Here is a 22063-nt window from a genome sequence, read left to right on the forward strand (position 1 = left end):
GAGCTAGTGTGTTAGGGAGAAAGGCCTCCACTCTCAGAAATCCCTGGACTGTGCAAACTTCAAGGGCCTGAGGGCTGACCTTGAGCAGGGGTTTTCCCACTGAATACTTTCAGCAAACAAAGCCTTACCTGAGAGCCATTATATAAAACAGATGGAAACTAAGCTGCTTGGGGCGAAGTGGTGGGCGCTGAAGGCGCCTGGGAGAAGGGACCAGAGTCCCCTTTCCCTTGTAGCTCAGGGTCCCAGAGAGATGGGGGTTGGGGTTGGTCCTGGCGGTGGGGTGGGGCAGCCAGGAGAGGGGAGAGCCCTGGGGAGAGTCACTGGCTGATATTTACTAACTGGTACAGAAGGGCTCAATATTTTCAGAACTGTGTGTTCATGCCAGTGTGGCTGGGACAACGAACTCATCTTTCACAGCAAGAACTCAGTCTAAACACACAAAAAGGGAAATATGTCCTTGGGAAATATCATAATGACTTCAACCTCTAATGTTCTCACAATTTTGTTTTTTGTTTTTAAATCTTGAAGGGATATTTTAGGGAAAGTATCTCTTGTCTAGAGGAAATATTTATATGAATTCAGAAATTCCATCAACTTCTCTTTTACTTTTGTGAAAGTCAAGTAAAATTAAATTTAAAATTGTATCCCCCAAAAAGAAAATTGTTAGTGTAACTGGACAAACAATGGGTCGGTGCTCCCCGTCACTACTCGAGCCAATTAAGCAGAGACTGGGTTGAATCATATATGAGCGTTTATAATATTGTCAGCAGTGTGGGAGAGCAGCAGGTTATCCACAAAAATCTGCTCTGCAGCCCCCCATAAACCAGCTGCTTATATAGTAAAAGTACAAAGGAAAAGTAGGCAAAAGGGCAGTTTACAGATATGTGAAAGGACTAGGGGTCTTCAAAGGGCTTAGTGATGTGCAAGGGCTGGGGTTACAAGGGAAATAGCCAACGGGAGTGCCAGATGGGCAGTTAACAGGGAAGCAGGCTGGAGGCCTGCAAACGCCTGCCGGTGTGCAAAAGGGCTGGGGACCTTCAAAGGGCTGGCGATTCTGGTTTCTGTAACAAATCTTTGTTCGTCTCTCCAGGTTAATAGGCAGCTCCAAATGGGGAGGAAGGGCTGCATCTCCAGGTCAGCTCCAGCCAGAGTAAAAGTGCCTTCTTTAATCAGAATAAAACTATTGCGGTTAACAGAGCATGATTAATATTTCTTACGATACTAGCTGGTTCTCCAACATTCTATTTCTGCCCCCTTTCATTTGCAGCCCTCCTAGTGTGGCTCAGTGGTTGAGCATCGACCCATGCACCAAGGGGTTGCTGGTTTGATTCTCGGTCAGAGCACATGCCTAGGTTACAGGCTCAATCCCCAGGGGGCGTGTGCAGGAGGCAGCCGCTTGACGTTTCTCTCATTATCAATGACTCTATCTTTCTCCTTCTTCCCTCTTCTCTCTCTAAGAATGAATGAATATATATATATATATATATATATATATATATATATATATATATATATTAATGTTAGCTAAATTGCCTCTCAGCCTTTTGGCTAAGATCAAGTGTAAAAATTGTCAGCTATATGACTTCTCTCCGACGTGGCTCACTGGTTAGAGCGTCGGCCTGTGCACCAGAGGGTCACAGGTTGGATTCCTGGTCAGGGGCACTTACCTGGGTTGCAGGTTTGATCCCCGCCCCCAGTGGGGACAAGTATGGGAGGCAACCACTCAATGTGTCTCTCTCACACCTCCCCCCTCCCTTCTACTGTCTCTGAAAATCAATGGAAAAATATATTCCCACGCCTCAGGTGAGGATTTTAAAAAATTGTTAGATGCATGTGTAGAAGTTTGCTAACATATGGCATTGACAGGTGTGGAAAGTGGACACTGTGGCAGTCGAGGGGGCTGCAACGTTTTATTGCTTCAAGAACAGCATGTCACCAATGAAAATGTTCAGAACCTCCGACCATAGTCGGCCTCCAGGAACGATGTTCTGCAGAAATATTCACAAAATACAAAATGACGGTGGCTATGGCAATATTGTATGTTGTTACAAAACTTAGGAAGCAACTTAAATATCATCAGTGGGGAATGATTAAACTTGTTTCGATGCCACAGGATATGAGAGGAAAGAAACGCAGGACAGTCTCCAAGTCCTGACAGGCAGACACCTCCAGGGCAGCTCTAATCCAAGTTCATTTTAAAAGGAAAAGAAGACCAACTCCAAGCTCCATATCTGTGGATGAATGTATGTGTGCTGTGCAGACACACAGCTAGGAGGGTTAGCTCTGGGATGAGGGGTACGATGGAGAGCGGGTGAAGGACTTTACTTGGGGACTAGACTGCCTGGGTTCAAACGCTGCTCCTACTCAGTGCTGTGCAACCCGGGCAAAATATTTAGCCCTCTCTGTGCCTCCATTTACACATCTGTGAAGTGGGGTCTATAACAGTGCCTACCTCACACTCATAGGATTGCAGTGAGGAAGAATGAGCTCATCCCTGTAAGTAATTGCCAATCACTCTCCACCCTGTGAAGAAAACGGGATGTGGAGTGAGAGGGGACAGGGGGACGGTTAGGGCAGCCCAGTGACAGAATCAATAAGCCACTGGGACAGTGTAACTCCGGGGGACGGTGCTGGGGATGGCCCAGGTCACCCAACCAACCGGACTCCCCAGGCTGGATGATTTGGGTTCCAAATACCATTTGTTTCTGTTTTAATGTGTGAAAAGAGAACCTGGATTACTCAGTGTTATAACTTGGAACATTGCTTTCTGCTGGTGAACGCCGCGGAGTGAGCATCGTTGGAATTTCCCCTGTTGCAGTCATCCTGTCTGAGTCTGAGTCTCCCAAAGAGCCGGAGCAGCTGCGGAAGCTCTTTATCGGAGGTTTGAGCTTTGGAACAACCGATGAGAGTCTGAGGAGCCATTTTTGAGCAATGGGGAACGCTCACGGACTGTGTGGCGATGAGAGATCCAAACACCAAATGCTCCAGAGGCTTTGGGTTTGTCACCTGTGCCACTGTGGAGGAGGTGGATGCAGCCATGAATGCAAGGCCACACAAGGTGGACGGGAGAGTTGTGGAACCAAAGAGGGCTGTCTCAAGAGAAGATTCTCAAAGACCTGGTGCCCACTTAACTGTGAAAAAGATTTTTGTCGGTGGTATTAAAGAAGACACTGAAGAACGTCACCTAAGAGATTATTTTGAACAGTATGGGAAAATAGAAGTGATTGAAATCATGACTGACCGAGGCAGTGGCAAAAAGAGGGGCTTTGCTTTTGTAACCTTTGTTGACCATGACTCTGTAGACAAGGTTGTCATTCAGAAATGCCATCCTGTGAACGGCCACAACTGTGAAGTAAGGAAAGCCCTATCTAAGCCAGAGATGGCTAGTGCTTCATCCAGCCAAAGAGGTCGAAGTGGTTCTGGAAACTTCGGAGGTGGTGGTGGAGGTGGTTTTGGTGGGAATGACAACTTTGGTCGCGGAGGAAACTTCAGGGGTCGAGGTGGCTTTGGTGGCAGCCGTGGTGGCGGTGGATATGGTGGCAGTGGGGATGGCTATAATGGATTTGGTAATGATGGAAGCAGTTTTGGAGGTGGTGGGAGCTAAAATGATTTTGGCAATTACAACAATCAATCTTCAAATTTTGGGCCTGTGAAAGGAGGAAGCTTTGGAGGCAGAAGCTCTGGCCCTTATGGAGGTGGAGGTCAATACTTTGCCAAACCACGAAACCAAGGTGGCTATGGCGGTTCCAGCAGCAGCAGTAGCTATGGCAGTGGCAGAAGGTTTAATTACTGCCGGGAAACAAAGCTTAGCAGGAGAGGAGAGCCAGAGAAGTGGCAGGGAAGCTACAGGTTACAACAGTTTTGTGAACTCAGCCCAGCACGGTGGTGGCAGGGCCTAGCTGCTACCAAGAAGACATGTGTTAGACAATACTCATGTGAATGGGCAAAAAAAAAAAAAAACTCGAGGACTGTATTTGTGACTAATTGTATAACAGGTTACTTTAGTTTCTGTTCTGTGGAAAGTGTAAAGCATTCCAACCAAGGTTTTTAATGTAGTTTTTTTTTTTTTTTTTTGCATGCTGTTGATTGCTAAAGGTAATAGTCTGATCATGACGCTGAATAAATGTGTCTTTTTTTAAAATGTGCTGTGTAAAGTTAATTTGCTCTGAGGCCATCTTGGTAATTTACCCCAACAGTGTGAAGCTAGACTTCCTTCAGGGTGATGCCAGGTTCCATTTGAAATTTACTTATAACCTGCTTGGGCACAGAGGCCATTGTCTTCAGAAACTTTGGTGTAGTTGAATTGACAGTTACTGTGTTGTGACCTGGAGTTCACCATTAAAAGGGTCACCCAAGCAGAGTCATGGAGTTCATTTGGTTATTAATGATTGTTGGCACATCCTATGCAATATATCTAAATTGAATTATGGTACCAGATAAAATTATAGGTGGATATGAAGCTTGTGTATCATCCATTATCATGTGTAATCAATAAATGATTTACTATCCTCTTGAAAAAAAAAATAACTTGGAACATTGCCAAACTTCCACCTCCTTTACACCAGTTAGAAGTAGCCTCTGAGATGAGAGCCGTTCACCCAACTAGACAGAGGTCTGCAGTGAAGCAGCACCAGGCCTGTGCGGCGGGGTCCCATGAACCATTAATAGGGCCAAACCCAGCAGCCGGAAACTTCCACATTCCTGGCGAAAAAAGCAGGAAATCAGTTTTAACAAATGCCGTTCAAACTTCATTTGATTCAAACCATTTCTATTGAAGGTGAACTGAACAGCATTCATTTTGACCTAAGTATTTTATCTTTCTGCTGGGACACGGAGTGAGGGAGCCATAACACAAGGGCCCCATTTAAAAAGTGGAGAGTTCAGCCTTAACTGGTTTGGCTCAGTGGATAGAGCGTTGGCCTGCGGACTCAAGGGTCCCAGGTTCGATTCCGATCAAGGGCATGTACCTTGATGTAAATGTGCTCACACATCACACACACACACACACACACACACACACACTCAAACTGTGGGATTCATGGAAATGGTGGGTCCCCTGTTAGGATGCAAGTGGGAGAAGGAAAGAAAGTCTGCTTCAAACATATCACTCAAGGAAGCCCAGCACAAACCCTCGCTCTGGCATTGTCTAGGTAACCCCTATTTTCTGTCCTACGTGACTCTAATGATAATCCCATTGTTGCAAAACCAGTCCAAATCCTACCAAGATAAAAGAGTCCCTCCCTGACTTGTTGGGTGTAGGTGGTACCCCAAGTCCTCCCACACCAGGTCACCAGCTCTGGCCAGGCCCAGCGCCATCCTGCTGCTGAGATGCGAGGCGGGAGGAGAGGGTGTTCTCCTGTCCCCCTTACCCAGGGTCCCTGTGCCGGCCGCCTCCTCTGTCCCTGACTGAGGCTCAGCCCACACTTTCTTTCCTCCTTGAGAAGAAAGCTTCAAGTGCTTCAAGGCCTTGCCTGAGAGGGAAGAAGAAAGACATGCTTCCCATTATAATGAAGTGTCTGCAAAACCATGAAATCACCTCCACTGTGTTGTGCCAGCGAGTCTCAGTGACTTCTCTCTCTCTCTCTCTCTCTCTCTCTCCCTCTCTCTCTCTCTTTTTCAAAAGCCCCATTTTGTTATACTTCTTTGGTACGACCTGGATCCCTCGTAGAGGGATGGGCATGTACTCTGCCTCAGAAAGGGAAGGGGGGTGGATAATCCGATTTACTGAATACATAATGAAGCTATTTATATCCTCGAGTGTGTGGCTTTTATTCCATATTCGGTATTATCTCCTGTGGGGGAGGAAAAAAATAATTTTCCTCCTTCCTTCTAAATTCCTCTAGCTGGACTAATAATCAAATTAACATGAGACAGAGTAGCAGGAGAAAAGTGACCAAATTTATTATGTATACATGGGGAGGGCGGGTGGGTGGGGACCCTAAGAATAGGAGACCCAAGGCCAGGTCACGCTGTGGAGGCTTATATGCCACCTTGAGCATAGGAGAAAGTGGGGGGTAGGGGACTTCAAAGGGCAAGAAGACAATCCAAACGGAGATGGAGATGGAAAAGCAACGTTTGGTAAATGTTTGCTGGGCCATCTTGAAACAATGGGTCACAACCAGGACTTTGATACAATGGGCCTGGCCAGGGCCCTACCTGTCTACCACACTAGTGCATGTTGAACTGTGCTTATCTATGATGATCACTCCCTTCCTGGAGCAGGTCTTCTCTGAATTCTTTTAGGCAATTAGGGGGAAGGTCAACGTTTCTGAGCCTTTTGTTTCTTAAAAATACTAGAGGCCCAGTGCACGGTGTCCCTCAGCCCAGCCTGCACCCTCTCCAATCTGGGACCCCTCAAGGGATGTCTGACTGCCCGTTTAGGCCTGATCCCATCAGGCAGTCAGACACCCCTCTCACAATCCAGGACTGCTGGCTCTCAACTGCTCACCTGCCTGCCTGATTGCCCCTAACCGCTTCTGCACATGCCACTGCCAGCCTGATCACCTAATCATTTTCCTGCCAGCCTGATCGACGCCTAACTGCTCCCCTGCTGGCCTGATTGCCCCTAACTGCCCTCCCCTGCTGGCCTGGTCACCCCTAACTGTCCTCCCTTGCAGGCCTGGTCACCCCTAACTGCCCTCCCCTGCCAGCCTGGTCCCCCCTAACTGCCCTCCCCTGCAGGCCTGTTCCCCCCCAACTGCCCTCCCCTGCAGGCCTGGTCCCCCCCAACTGCCCTCCCCTGCAGGCCTGGTCCCTCCCAACTGCCCTCCCCTGCTGACCTGATCACCCACAACTGCCCTCCCCTGCTGGCCATCTTATGGCAGCCATCTTGTGTCCACATGGGGGCAGCCATCTTTGACCACATGGGGGCGGCCATCTTGTGTGTTGGAGTGATGGTCAATTTGCATATTACTCTTTTATTAGATAGGATACCCGCTTAGCCCGGCCGGCCTGTGTTGCTCAGTGGTTGAGTGTCGACCTATGAACTAGGAGGTCCTTTTTGATTCCTGGTGAGGGCACATGCCCAGTTGCAGGCTTGATCCCCAGTAGGGGGTGTGCAGGAGATAGCTGATCAATGATTCTCTCTCATCATTGATGTTTCTATTTCTCCCTCTCCCTTCCTCTCTGAAATCAATAAAAAATATATATTTTTTAAATGTGGCCCTCAGTGCTCAGTAACCAGCTTAAAATAATTTATCTCCACCCCTCTGCCCCCAAAGCATATATTGGGGTGGCAAACTCTGGTTCTTCTCATCTCCAAAAGAAAGGCTGCATTTAAATTCTGGAGCGCTCATTTTTAAAAAATGTTTGTGAGGGGGTGGTTAGGCACAGAGGTGGGGGAGGTACTTTTGGTGAAAATAGTAGAAAGCTGAGATAAGCAAAGGCTAATTTTGTGCTTGTAGGTTCTCAAAGAGAGGGAAAACTACTTCTTCCTTTCTTAGACCTGTAGACAGAGGATCCAACCATGCACCTGTTTGTTTTTGCTATTAAAATTGAGTGACGTAGGTAATGTGTATATCACAAATATTTGTCCTTTTTTAAAGATATGTTTTTATTGATTTTAGAGAGGAGAAGGGAGAGGGAGTGATAGAAACATCAGTGATGAGAGAGAATCATTGATCGGGTGCCTCCTACACACCTCACACTGGGGATCGAGCCCACAATCCAGGCATGTGCTTTGACCAGGAATCAAACCGTGACCTCCTGGTACATAGGTCGACACTCAACCACTGAGCCACACAGGCCAATCTTAAAAAGAGGCTAAGATTTCCTCATTCCTCCCCAAACACATAAGGACTCATCTGTCTGATTGGAAAAATATATAGCCAAGTCATAAAAGATATCCTTTTTAAAAAGATGCTGAAAACTGGCATAGACAGAGGGGGAACAGGAAATTAGCATTGCATAGGAAGTCTGAGACCAGATGGAGCTAGAAGTAATTTTGCCTCCAGGAGAACAGAGTCAAGGACAAGACCCACCAGCTGGGGTGTCGCTGTCATGATTAACGATGCTACCCAGGAAGCCTTGGGGAAACTGCATTGTCAGTTTTATCCCAAATGCCCACCACGATCCAGTTTGCCTTTAATATCATCATTTTATTCAAATTACTTTAGCTATGAATCTTGGAAACCAACTTTGATCAAGTTGGCTCCTTGACTGTGTGTGGCTCTTGAAATTTGAAATGATGATATTTAAAGTATTAGTGGCTATTTTTGAAACTGGGAAGGGGGTAATTCATTTCACCTTGAAAAAGACAGCCTATGGAAAAGAAGTTAAAACACACCAAAAGAGAATTTAAAATGCAGTTAAAATTGAACCCTCAGATTTGCTGACGTTGCATACATTGTCATATAGGAAGTCATCAGCTATATTCCTCCTGCCCCTGCTTTTCTTTTACTTATTTTCTTTAATATTTTTATTTACCTCTAACAGGAAGGGAAAGGGAGAGGGAGAGAGAAATAGAAACATCAATGATGAGAATCGTTGATCGACTGTCTCCTGCACGCCCCCCACTGGGGATTGAGCCTGCAGCGGGGGCATGCACCCTGACCAGGAATCCAACCGTGACTTCCTGGTTCATAGGTCAATGTTCAACCACTGTACCACAGTGGCTGGGCCTCCTACTTTTTATTTCTGTACCTTGTAAAGAATGGAAAATTTTTCTCTGAAACTTATATTGTTTATGGACTGTGACAGAATGTGTTTCTGTCAAATTCAGGAGTGCATCCTTAAAGCGGTAAGACAACTCAATTGATCAATCAGCATAATGAATAAAGATATGCAATATTTTTCAAAAGCAAGAACTGTCACTAGTGCCTGATAGATTTTATCAAAATGAAAAGATCAGATAATGTGGGATTGGGGTATGTGAAAGGCAGTCTACAAAATGAAAGAAAATATTTTCAAACCGTGTATCTGATAAGGGGTTAATTTTCAAAATATGTAAGGAATTCCTACAACTCAATAGAAAAAAAAAATTTTAATGGGCAAATGACCTGAGTAGACATTTCTCCAAAGAAGACATACAAATGGACAACAGGTACATGAAAAGATGCTCAACTTTTTTCACTAATCATCGGGAAATGTAAATCAAAACTCCAATGAGATATCACCTCCCATCATTAGAATGACTATTATTTTTTAAAAAAGGATAAGTATTGGCAAGGATGCGGATAAATTGGATCCCTATACACTGTTGATAGGAATATAAATTGATGCAGGCTCTATAAAAAACAGTATGGAGGTCCTACAAAAATTAAAACTAAAACTACCTATGATTCAGCAATTCTACTTCTGCATTATTCAAAGAAAATAAAATTGATTTCAAAAAGATATCTGCACTCCATATTCATTTCATCATTATTCACAAAAGCCAAATGTTCATCAATAAATGAATGGATAAAAAATGTACTAGATAGATACAAAGGAATATTATTCAGCCTTACAAAAGAAGGAAATCCTACTGTTGCCACAATAAAGATGGACCTGAAGGAGGTTATGCTAAGTGAAATAAGCCAGTCACAGTAGGATAAATACTGCATGTTGTTTCTCTTTATGAGGCATCTAAAAGAGTCAAACATATGGAAATAGACAATAGAATTCCCAGGGGATGGGAGGAGCAGGATCATAGGGAGTGGTTGTTCAATGGTATACAATTACAGTTACACAAGATAAGCAATTCCCAGAGATCTGCTTCACACACAGTGCCTGCAGTTAACAATGAGGTATTGTGCACTTAAAATGTGTGGAGAAAGTAGCTCTCTTGTTAAGAGTTATTACCACAGCCCTGGCAGGTTTGGCTCAGTGGATAGAGAATGGCCTGCAGACTGAAGGTTCCCAGGTTCCATTCCGGTCAAGGACACATGCCAGTAGGGGGCGTGCAGGAGGCAGCCCATCAGTGATTCTCTCTCATCATTGATGTTTCTATCTCTCCCTCTCCCTTCCTCTCTGAAATCAATAAAAAAAATATTTTTTAAAAAGTTATTATCACAAAAATCAACAACAAAGAAACACAAGGAGACTTTTCAAGATGACAGATATGTTTATTCCCTTGATTGTGGTCATGGTAACACAAGTGTATATATACATGTCCAAACTCACCAAATTGTATACATTAATTATGTTTTTATACATTACATTTTTCTATACCAATTATACCTCAATATAGCTAATAAAAGCAAAAAAAAATACCTCAATAAAGCTGTAAAAAATAAAGTTAAATTTTAGCCATTTGAAAAAAAAATAAAAATAATGCTCATTTGGCTTTTCTTCGGCAATATTTATATACACAATTCTTTTACTTAATTGCTTTGCAGTGTCTGAAGCAATGTAACATGGGGAATTTCTTTTTTTTATTAAGGTATTATATATGTACATATCTTACCATTGCCCCCCCCCACCCCACTCCCATACATGCCCTCACCCCCCAATGTTTTGCATCCGTTGGTTATTATTATATGCATCCATATAAGTCCTTCGGTTGATCTCTTATTTTAACATGGGGAATTTCTAAATGATTTCTTCCTTAAACGCCTTCAGTGTGTCATCATTTAGGATCATATTTGTTGTTGGCTCCTGGAAAATGCTTTTCATTCTATTAGGTAAGTTCTATTTCTATTTACATCAAGTTGTGATTAAGAAATCTGTTGACCTTCATCAGGTGCATTTTGGTCCTATAGTGATAAAATCACGTGACTTTTCCTCTGTTATGTTGGATGGAATGAGCTGTGTTGATGGATCTCTTAATGATTAAGCCTCCCCATGTTCTTAAAATAAACCTACTTCACCACAGTGTATGTTTTTAATTTATAGCTGGGTACAGTGTGCTAATATTTCACTTGGTATGTTTGTGTCTGTACTCATAAGAAAAGAATGTAATTGTGAGCATGTGGTGAGGGGTATCTTTATTAGGTTTTCTATGACGGTTTTATGAAATGATTGATTGTTTACATTTCTCTCTCTTCTGTAGGACAGTCTGTGTAAATGGGAATTAAGTGTTCCCTGGGTATTTGGTAAAATCACTTGAAAAATCATCTGGCTTTGGCAGCTTTTTACTTTTTTTTAGCGGTAAGTCTGAAATTCACAGGATTCTGTGGTTATGGGTCTATTCAGACTTACCCTCACTTTGTGGGTGAATTTACCTACAAAGTCATTAATTTCATTTAAATTTTCTAGTTATTAACAAAACTAGAGGCCCGGTGCATGAAATTCATGAACTTGGGGGGGCGGTTCCCTCAGCCCGGCCTGCGCCCTCTCGCAGTCCAGGAGCGCTCCAGGGATGTCTGATTGACGGCTTAACGCTGCCATGCAGTGGGAGAGGCTCCTGCCACCGCCGCTGTGCTCACCAGCCTGTGAGCCCAGCTTCTGGCTGAGCGGCGCTCCCCCTGTGGGAGTGCACTGACCTCCAGGGGACAGCTCCTGTGTTGAGCGTCTGCCCCCTGGTGGTCAGTGCATGTCATAGTGACTGGTCCTTCCACCGTTCAGTTGATTTGTGTGCCACGAGGCTGCGGTGGGTACAGGGGCGGGTCTGGGCCCATCCTCTGTGCGCCCAGCCCCTCCTGCTGCAGCCCCCAGACCCCTGCCGGCAGCCCTGCTCCTGCCGCCGCCACTCCCACACGCTGACAGCGCCGGCCCCGCTCACACCTGCTGACAGCATGGAGCGATTGGGTCTGGTGCCAGCAGCGGGTGCGAGTGATGACTGCTGCCCCGATCGCCCCTCAGGAGCAACGGGAGGTGGAGAATCCCTGAGGGGCGATCAGGGCCTGCAGCCGCTGCTCATACCTGCTGACAGCGCCGAGCAATCAGGGCCAGCACCAGGCGCTGGCAATGGGTGTGAGTGGCGGTTCCAGTGCCAGCAGCGGGTGAGAGCAGGGCCGGCACAGGCAACAGGTGTGAGCACCCAGTGGGACCACAGCACGCAGGAGCGACTGGTGCCCAGCCTTGGTCCGGTGTCCCTGCTCACCTGCTCCACCATCCACCGTGGCCAATGCCTGCTATGTTCTGCTCTCTGCCACCTGCTGCTGATGCCCACCATGTTCCGCATGCACCCTCTGGTGGTCAGCGCACATCATAGCGACTGGTTGTTCGGTTGTTATGCCGTTCGGTCTATTTGCATATTAGGGTTTTATATATAGAGATGTTGTGTAGATAGTTCTTACAGTTCTTTCCATCTCCTTCATCTCTGTTGTTGCATCTCCTTTCTTGTTCCAAAATTTTTTTTTTAAATATATTTTATTGATTTTTCACAGAGAGGAAGGGAGAGGGAGAGAGAGTTAGAAACATCGATCGATCAGCTGCCTCCTGCACGCCCCCCACCGGGGATGTGCCCGCAACCAAGGCACATGCCCTTGACCGGAATTGAACCCGGGACCCTTCAGTCCGCAGGCCGTCGCTCTATCCACTGAGCCAAACCGGTCAGGGCTCTTGTTCCAAAATTTGATTGTCTGTATTTCCTGTCACTTCTCCTAAAGTCAGGCTTGCCAGTAGCTTGTGTTTCCTAAATTTATCTTTAAAATAACCAGCTTTTGGTATTGTTTATTAGATCAAGTTTATTAATCATATCACTTTTAATTTTATTATTCTCTGTGTGTTTTTTATTTTTATTTATTTACTTAAATATTTACTGTTTAAAGTATTATAAATAGTAGTACATATGTCTCCTTTTTCCCCCATTGACCTCCTCCCTGCCTCCCCTACCCCCCATCACATGTCCTCACCCCCCCTCCCCCAGGCTTTTGTGTTTTCATAGATTTGAAATAAAAGCACACTGAATACAATAAATATTTATTGTGCTTTATACAGATTCTATCATCACACCACTAATCTAAGTTCTGGAAGTTTAACATTACACAGAGACTTCAGGACCATCTAGGAGTCTTTGGCTCCATTTTCCAGAGGAAGGAACACAGTAGATCATTTGATCTCTCTCGGCCTCAGTTTTGTCATCTGCAAAAGTGGTCTAAGACCATTTCCTTTTCCAACCTCCAGGACTGTTGTAAAGACCAAAAGCAACTACGTAAAACAAGTAGTCAACTGTGAGCATTTACATACTATTTTTCACACTCCCCCAAACATGTTTAAGAACCCCACAGAAAACATCCTGTATTAGGCTCACATATGAAAATGTGTATACATATTCATAATGTATTATGTATACATATTCATGTGTATGTTTATTCATATTTACATATGTAGTTAAATCTGAACATCGTCCCTGTCCCTCCCTTTACTAATTGAGGCAATCTCACAGTAGGCATACTCTCCCCACAAACACAAACAAGTACATGCAAGGGATTTTGCAATTAAAAGCAGAAACACTGTTTTGCGACCTGAACTGTTTTCATTTTTGGAGACAGAGCAAAAGGGGGTGAGAAGATAGGAAGTTTAAGAAGGTGGGTGGTAGAGACAGGCAGAAGCATGTAGAAACCCTAAAAAAGGCAAGCAGAAGGAAGAAAATGAAGATAGAAAATCAGAGTCCAAAAAGATAGCTGCCTTACTTCTAGTTCGCCATTCTATACAGACCCATCTTCCTCTTCTGGTTTTATGTCCTCTGATCAGTTCTTCCCCCCGCAACCTGGAGAAAGGGAATCCTTTCTGCTTTTTTGGAGGCTTCAGAACAAATTTGCAGGCCAGCATCCAGGATGTGTGCAACAAGGATGATGACTGATTTGCACACTTAGGAAGGCCTGGATTCCATTCACTCCCGATGGAAAACCCAGCCCCTGCAGTGCCTGGACTGGACTGGAGAAGGCAGACAGGCATCAGGATCAGAAGAAGGTACCGACAGACCAGTTCTGTTCGGTTGTCGGAGTCTCCTCTACTGCCCCCCCGGCAATTGCCAGAGGATGAGGCTGCCCACAGAAATAGCAGGTAGCCTTAGCATGGCCCTGACTAACCAGACCTGAGCACAAAGAATCTGATGGATTGACTGAGAGTCAGTGATTGGCAGCTGGGAGCCTGGAGCCCCTCCAAACCGTCTCTGGACTTTGATGATGAAGCACCAGTTCTATCTCTCCCAACTCGCCTTCCATCACCTGCACCATGTCATACAGCGCAGCCATACCCACCACAGAGGTGACGGTCATTGCAGCCAGGATCCGTGAGGCCATTTCTGTGAAGATATACTGGCTTCCAAGGTAAGTGCAGACAAAGGCAGCTGCCACCGTGACAATGAAGTTGAAGATGGTGATGACCAGAGCCTTCACTGACCTCACTTCCTTGCCCCGGTCACTTAGAATCCCACCATGCCTTGAATCCTAACAGGTGATCCACTTATATTCGTCAGTGGCCAGCTGCATCTTAATTTTCTCCAGACAGGCAACTAGCTCTGGGTTCCTAGGCTTCACCACCTCTGGGAGGTAGATTTCACTGCCTTCTAGGAGCTCATGGAGGTACAGTGTGGAATCCCTTTCTCTCAGGTATGGGTGCAGATCCCAGACCAGGCCGAAGGAAACCAGGCGTGCGGGACCACTGGGGAGGGCACCACCCTTGTGCTGCTTCTGCATCGGGCCTCGAGCTCTGCCCGCAGTTTGCGTGGAAGCTGCTCTTACTCCAACTCCTGGTCAGGGGCCAAAGCACGCACCAGCCGCTCGCCGGCAATCAAGTAAGACGCCAATGCTAGCCCACTCTCTATCATTCTCTTTTGTTTGTTCTTTTTATGGTTTCTTATATTGAACGTTTAACTTATTTCAAACTTTCTTGCTCAACAATAAAAGTAGTTATGGGTAAAGCTATAACATTTTTTCTTACTGTGTCTTTAACTTCATTATAAAGGCTTTAAGATAAAATATACTCATTTTGTTAATTTCTATGTAACTAGTTACCTATAAGTTATTTGCCTTTTGCTCTGGGAATCGTTATTTTAAATATATTTCTTTATTGATTTCAGAGAGGAAGGGAGAAGGAGAGAGAGATAGAAACATCAATGATGAGAGAGAATCATGGATCGGCTGCCTCCTGCATGCCCCCCAATGGGGATGGAGCCCACAACCCCAGCATGTGCCCTTGGCCAGAATCAAACCTGGGACCCTTCAGTCTGCAGGCTGACGCTCTAACCACTGAGCCAAGCCGGCCAGAGCTGGGAATCATTTTTAAAAGCATTTTTCAAATTTCCAAGTAGATATTATTAGCAATTTCCAGATTAGTATGGTCTCTAAGAACTCTGTTTTTTACAATTTATGAAAAACGTATTTAGTATCAAGAACATGATGAAATTCAGGGAAATTTTTATTGTCATAAGGAAAAATTGTATAACATACATACACACTTGTGCATGCACACATGTTAATTATTATTTGAGTCCTGAATGTCTGCTTATTACTTTCCTTCTTAACTGGTCAGTTTCTGAGAAAGGGGTTTTTATAGCTTTTCTCTGGGACTGGGATTTTAACAAATTTTCCTTGTATTTGTTTTGTTTTTGCCTTATATATATATGGTTCATCTTTTGACTATTCATCTTTTTAAAAAATATTTTATATTGAATTTTTTAGAGAGAAAGAAGCATTGATGTGAGAGAGAAACATCTATTGGTTGCCTTCTGCAGGCACCCCAACCTGGGATTGCACCCAAAACCTGGGTATGTGCCCTGACTTCGAATGGAACCAACAACTTTTCAACACTCAACCAACTGAGTCACACCAGCCATGGGCACTGTTCACCTTTTTAAGGGGACTATTCTTGTCAACACTGCAACACATCCCTTTGCCAAGCTGATGCCTGGATGGACATGGGTCCCTCCAGACCCCTGTCCCCTGCTCACTGCCCTGGAAGTCTGACCTACCATGGATGGCCTCCTCAGGCTCATGAACCCTGGCTTGGGGACTGTCTCAGAGAGTGGAGGGCCTAGCAGATTGGAGGGAGGAGGCCCCACCTTAGTATTCCCAGCTCCTTTCCTCCAGCTTTGCCTCAGGTTGGCTCTACTCATGATGACCTTTTCCACTGACTCTCTCCCCCTGGAGCCTGGTAATGCTCCCTTCCCCACCCTTTTGAAACTTTGAAGGACAGTCCTGCAGCTGCCAGCCACCAAATGCTACCTGTGGGTGCTCAAGATACTGCCCCACCTTCGGGAACAGTCTTCTTCCCAAGCCCACTTCCAACTATCCAAAGGTGGCACCTATTTCCTGCTCTCTCTCCTTTGGGCCTTACCTGTCACTTTGGCTGCTTTTCTATTACTTTGCATTTGCCTGTTCTTTTTGCTATGTCTTTTAAATTTTTCTGGGCTGTCTCATAAAAATAAGATAATTCAGTTTCATTTTTAAAATCTAATCTGAGTGATTGGGAGGGGGCACAGGGGTCATGTTCTGCCGAGAACCAATTCCAGCATGTAATAATTGCAAGAGTTCCATCAAAAGGTTTATGGGACTTGGGCGGCTCAACAAGGGTGAGCCACAAATGTAGTTTGCCTGTTGGAAATGGCTAAACGGCACTTCCCCCAAACCTGAATAGGATTAACTGCCAGACAGCTCAGGGCATTTTATTGCCTCCTGTTGGCCAAACACCTGAACAGCTGTAGGCTATTCCCCAAACTGACAATGCTTCTGTAACCTTACCCTTTGAAGTGTATATCTCCACCTTGCCTTAGGACAAATTGTTTTAAATAAATAGCAGGGGGGGGGGCGGTCCTTAGACAAGAGGAGTTTTCAGTTCCTTTAGCTGAAGATCCTCTGATCCCCAATGCCTTTCAAAATTATCTTTCGTCTTTGGACTCCTTCTTGAATCTACACATCAGCCCCTTTCTCCAGAATGCTGAACCCTGAGAATGTAACGCTGGGAAAAGAACCCCAGCAATGTTCTATTTCTCAAGCAGGATGATGGTTTCACAAGTATGTTCGCTTTGTGATTGTTCTTCAAGCTGCATAAGAGTGCTTCGTGCACTCTCCTGTATATGGATTATAACTCAATGAAAACATAAAAACAGAACAAAGCTGGTGCAGGTCCCCAGACAGAGCAGCAAAAAAAGCTCAATCCTTCTTGGTGTGATAATAGGGTCCCATTGTTTCCTCCGCGTGAGGACAGAATGCTGCTCATAGAAGAAATGCTCTTTCTTCAATAAAGGTACAAACAGTGTTTGTGAAATGTATTTACTTAGTCCCTTAGTGGAGGAGCCAGCAGGTCCTCAGACTTAGCTGGAGTGCAGACAAAAGTAGAACTGGAGAACCCATCTTCTCCTTGTTCATCAGACCAGGCCCAGCATCCTACCTGCCCCCACTGTGCCTGGACAAGCAGCGTATCAAGGTGCAATGGAAGCCTGAGCTGAATATCAAGGTGCAGACATGGAAGCCTTGCTGGACATCAAGGTCCAGTCAACACAACTCAGACTTCCTTTTATGTAAAATTATTACCTAATATGTAGACCATATTGCTATAAAGAACATTATGGGGCTCTAGCTGGTTTGGCTCAATAGATGGAGTGTTGGCCTGTGGACTGAAGGGTCCCGGGTTCGATTCTGGTCAAGGGCACATGCCCTGGTTGTGGGCTAGATTCCCAGTAGGTGTTGTGCAGGAGGCAGCCGATCAATGGTTCTCATCATTGACTTTTCTCTCTCTCTCTATTCCTCTCCCTTCCTCTCTGAAAATCAATAGAAATAAAAAATAAAATCAAAAGAACATTATGGGGACAATTGGGCTAAAAAAAAAATGAAAGGGATATGTCAAAGGGATATAGCAATTCCGAAAAGGGCCTCATCCAGGCTTATACATTGTTAATTGTTGGGTTTTGTTTTGTTGGTTGTTGTTTTGCTGTTTGTTTGTTTTAGTCACTGTTAATCTGTTATGTCCTCCAGCCTTTCTTTGTCCCTAAGACAATGGTATTTTTTATGCATACAGACAAGTTATTTTGTAGAATGTTCCTCAATTTGCGTTTGTCTGTTTCCTCATGATTAGATTCAGGTTATGTATTTTGGGCTGAAATATCCCAGAAATGATATTGTGTTCTTCTCCGTACATTGTTATCAAAAAACATCAGTGATGTTGATTTGTTCATTACTGATGAACTTAATTTTGACCACTTGGTTAAGATGTTTGTCAATTATTTTCACTGTAGAGTTTTTAGCTTTATGATTAGTGAACAATTTGTGTGTGTGAAAGGGATTACTTTGAAACCATCCTATATAATAAAAGGCTAATATGCAAATTGTCCCCTCAACCAGGAGTTTGACCAGGTGTTCAACAGGGAGTTCAACCAGGGGGCGGGGCCAGCTGGCCAACCACCCATGCCCCTCCCCCCAGCCAGCCTGGCCCTATCGGGACAGGATGGCCAGACCCCACACATGCACGAATTCATGCAGCAGGCCTCTAGTGTAAATATATTGTTCATCATTACACTTCACTGAATAGTTTTAGCATCTATTGACAATTCTTGCCTGGGTTAGATATCTACATGTTGTTTGCAAAATAGTGATTTTCTAAACTTCATCATTGAAGTTCATTAGTTGGCATTTTACTATAAGTAATTTTCCTTCCTTCCTTCCTTTTTTTAATTTCCTTTCTTTTTTTCTTTCTTTTTCTTGACTTTTCTTTCTCTCTTTTTTTCTTTCTTTTTAAGGTGGACTCACAGATTCTTATTTATCCAATGGGTTATAATCTATTACTGTTACTATTCATTTTTATGTAGTTAACTCTCCCAGCTTTTCCAGTAAAAAGTCTCTTTAGGCTGACTTTTATGTCCTTTTGACACATCTCTTTCCTTCTTTTGAGCACTCTCTTTACTCTCTGGCCCAAGATGTTTCAGGCTTATCTTGTACTTTTCCTGTCCCTTCCCTAGAATCTGCCATTTCTCCAAGAAGCCACGCTTCCTTTCAGTATGGAACAGTATTTAGAAATCAAGGTCTTCACACGAAGTATATTTGTTGCTTCTGGGCTGTCATTGTTTCTAGGCCCTTTCCTTGGAAAACGCCACTACTGGTTCTTATTCTAAAAGTTCATAATGAGTCCTATGAACTATGATACAGGGTTTTTCCTTGCATTCTCCCACACCTAAATGTTATCTCCCTCTCTAACACTGAGAACACTGGCTTCTAATGAAATCAACATGTTTGCTCATTTGTTCAATCCTACAACATACCCAAAACAGTTTCAGAATCACCACACCCATGGTACCATGAGAACCAACCTTCAAAGACTTCCAGGTTTGCTTGCAGCTCCTTTTGTTCCCCCTTCAAACTAAGACTTGGAAGTTCCTTCGGTTGGTTCTATTTCTTTCTTCATGGTGTATTCATCTGAAATACAGTAAGGCTTACTGCTTCTGCTTATATTCAGTTTAGTGTTTTACCCCATTCTTGATTATTAATTTTCTTTTCTTGAGCATATAAGTCATAATCCAAAATATATAACTGTAATCTAAAATTTAGAACTATATAAGAAGATCTATTCCCCTATCCAGTTTACCCCATTCTCACCCAACTCTACATGTAAGTGATTTCATTAGTTTAGGGTATGCTCACCCCATTTCTTCTGCCAAATATAAGCAAGCATTTAAACTCCAGAGCGCAGCTCCAACACGGAGCGAGTGTGCGCTCCTATTGACATGGCTGCTCCCATCCACACTGCTGTGAGGATACATTCACTGCCTCATTTGCCACAACAAACGCTGCTTTTATGATGATTAAAAATCTTAAGTTTCTGCCTTTTGCCCAACAATGGCCAAATTAAACAGCATCTCCATAAGGCAGAAGGGCAGGTGGTCAATGGACACTTGACATGGTTGTGGAAATGAGTCTTGATGGAGCTGTCTAAAGGCACCCTCCACCCAGGCAGCCTTTGTGCCCAGGCAACCCAACTTGAAAGATACCATGTGCACACATGTACACACACAGTGCACTATCAGACACACACAACACACAGCACACACTCTCACACTACACACACAGACACACACAGCACACACTCTGACACACTACACACACCCAACACACAGACACACAACACAGACACACACCGCACAAGACACACCACAATCACTGACACACAATACACATGCAACACATAAGGCAAACACAGCACACAAGTATATGCACAGCACAAAGAGACACAAACAGACACACAACACACAAGACACACACACTAAAGAAGCAGTTGTTTCTGTTTGGCGCTACTGAGAGCCGGCAGGCTTCTGAGAGCACGCAATCATGACAATAATTAGTTGAAATGGCACCACCATTATCTTGAATTACCTTGTCTTCCAAAGAAAATGTCCTAATGAGCTCTTGATCCACCATGGAGGATCTGTAATTTGGAACAAGTAAATTTATCTGTCTTTTTCTACGAATCATTATTTCCGTTCTTCATTGTGAGGCTAACAACATAATTGAGCTGTCATCGTTCCAACTTAGGTAATAGATGTTTCTGGCAAAATGCTTCAAATGCGCTATGAAATAGAAGAGGAATCTGAGGCTCACTTACTGTGTGGTGCTTGGGCCTGAAACATAATGTCGCTGGAGCTATAGTTTTGCACTTGGACCTGAGATGAAAATTAGTTTTTAAGTAAATGTTCTTACCTTTTCCCCATCATTTCAGTTCTTGAATCCTTCATCAAACAATTCAAGAACCTTACTTAAAAGTAGACAAAAGTGTAGTTTGATAAATAGTATCTTTGTGTCTATTATATCTCATCTTAGCCAAATGAACCACTTCATGCTAGACTGCCTCCCCAGACACCATGTAAAATTATTTTGTGTGCCTATAACATTACCATGTGGAAAATTACTGAACGATTTGGAGATCTATGCCAATCAAATGCCCTCTGGTGTGATCTGTGGGGCTGAGCCACAACCTAGTTCTGGGTTGGGGTAAGGCCTGGGGCCAGGTAAGAAGTTCTAGATTCTTCCAATGGAGCTCAAAGCCAGGATTCTGACACTTTCCTCTCTAATTTAGGCATGACCAAATGCCTGGTGGCACTGGAGGTTTCTTTTATTGTGGTTTAGTTGTGGAGAGAAAAGGCAAAGAGTTAGGGAGAGAGCTACATCAATTGACACTTACTTCTGAGATCCTCCACACGAATGTGGGCAGAATCCTTCCAGCTTCTGCTGGTGGCTGGCAACCTTCGGGGTTCCCTGGCTTGTAGATGCATCACTGCAATATCTCCCTCCATCTTCCTCGGGCATTCTCTACATCTCTCTCTCTTCACATAGGCATGTTTCTCTCCCTATAAGGACATTAGTCATCCTATATAACGAAAGGCTAATATGCAAATTGACCGAACAGCAGAACGACCGCTCGCTATGACGTTCACTTACCACCAGGGGGCAGGCGTTCAATGCAGGGGCTGCCCCCTGATGGTCAGTGTGCTCCCACAGGGGGAGTGCCGCTCAGTCAGAAGGGGGGCTCACAGCTGACCAACGCAGTGGCGGTGGCGTGAGCCTCTCCCGCCTCTGCAGCAGCACTAAGGATGTCCGACTGACTGCCTCCCAAGGGCTCCCGGACTGTGAGAGGAAGCAGACCATGCTGAGGGACTTCCCCCCCCCTCCCCCCTCCGCTCACCAGTGCACAGTTTTCATGCACCTGGCCTCTATTATTGGAATAAGAACCTATCCTGTTGACAGCATCTTAACTTGATGACATCTGCCAAGACCCTATCCCCAAAATAAGTCACATCCACGTGTGCAGGGGTTGAGGACACGAGGCAGCCCATAACAAGTACCGACTCCAGGCTTTTCCAGGTTGTGAGTGAGACTCATGAAACCCCGCTGACGTCTGCTGCAGTTCCACATGGGGTTGTGCTCCTGGCAACGGCAGTCCAGCGCCCCAAGGTGACGGGTGCCTTCATGAGGGTCTCTGCAAAGAATGACAGAGGGAAGTTATTTCTCATCACAACCAACCTGCCCTGCATGCAGACACATCCTTAGACAGAAAGCCTCTCTCTTCTTCCCCAAACCCAGCACCTTTGCCACGTCTGCCTCATTTTTGCTCCTCCAGAACTGCCTTGTCTTCTTGCCCCAGACACTCCGCTGCGTGTTAATGTAAATCTGCTTCTCTTTCAACTCTCCCGGCCCAGCCTTGCCCTGGATCTCCCGCCCTCCCTTGGCCCTGAGGTGGCGGAAAGGAGAATCCACATGCTGGGCATGGGCAG

General features: G+C 44.7%; 2 pseudogenes across 2 annotated transcripts; one reads left to right on the forward strand and one right to left on the reverse strand.

Annotated features, from left to right (window-relative positions):
- The first annotated feature begins 2944 nt into the window (after positions 1 to 2944).
- Positions 2945 to 3810, forward strand: LOC308243594 (heterogeneous nuclear ribonucleoprotein A1-like; annotated as a pseudogene). Its single transcript has one exon. The product of its transcript is annotated as a heterogeneous nuclear ribonucleoprotein A1-like (transcript).
- Positions 3811 to 13934: 10124 nt separating this feature from the next.
- On the reverse strand, positions 13935 to 14635 carry LOC308243485 (transmembrane protein 199-like; annotated as a pseudogene). The gene has a single exon. The product of its transcript is annotated as a transmembrane protein 199-like (transcript).
- Positions 14636 to 22063: the final 7428 nt, after the last annotated feature.

This window comes from Plecotus auritus (genome assembly GCF_963455305.1).
Source record: "Plecotus auritus genome assembly, chromosome: 3".
Taxonomy (NCBI): Eukaryota; Metazoa; Chordata; class Mammalia; order Chiroptera; family Vespertilionidae; genus Plecotus; species Plecotus auritus.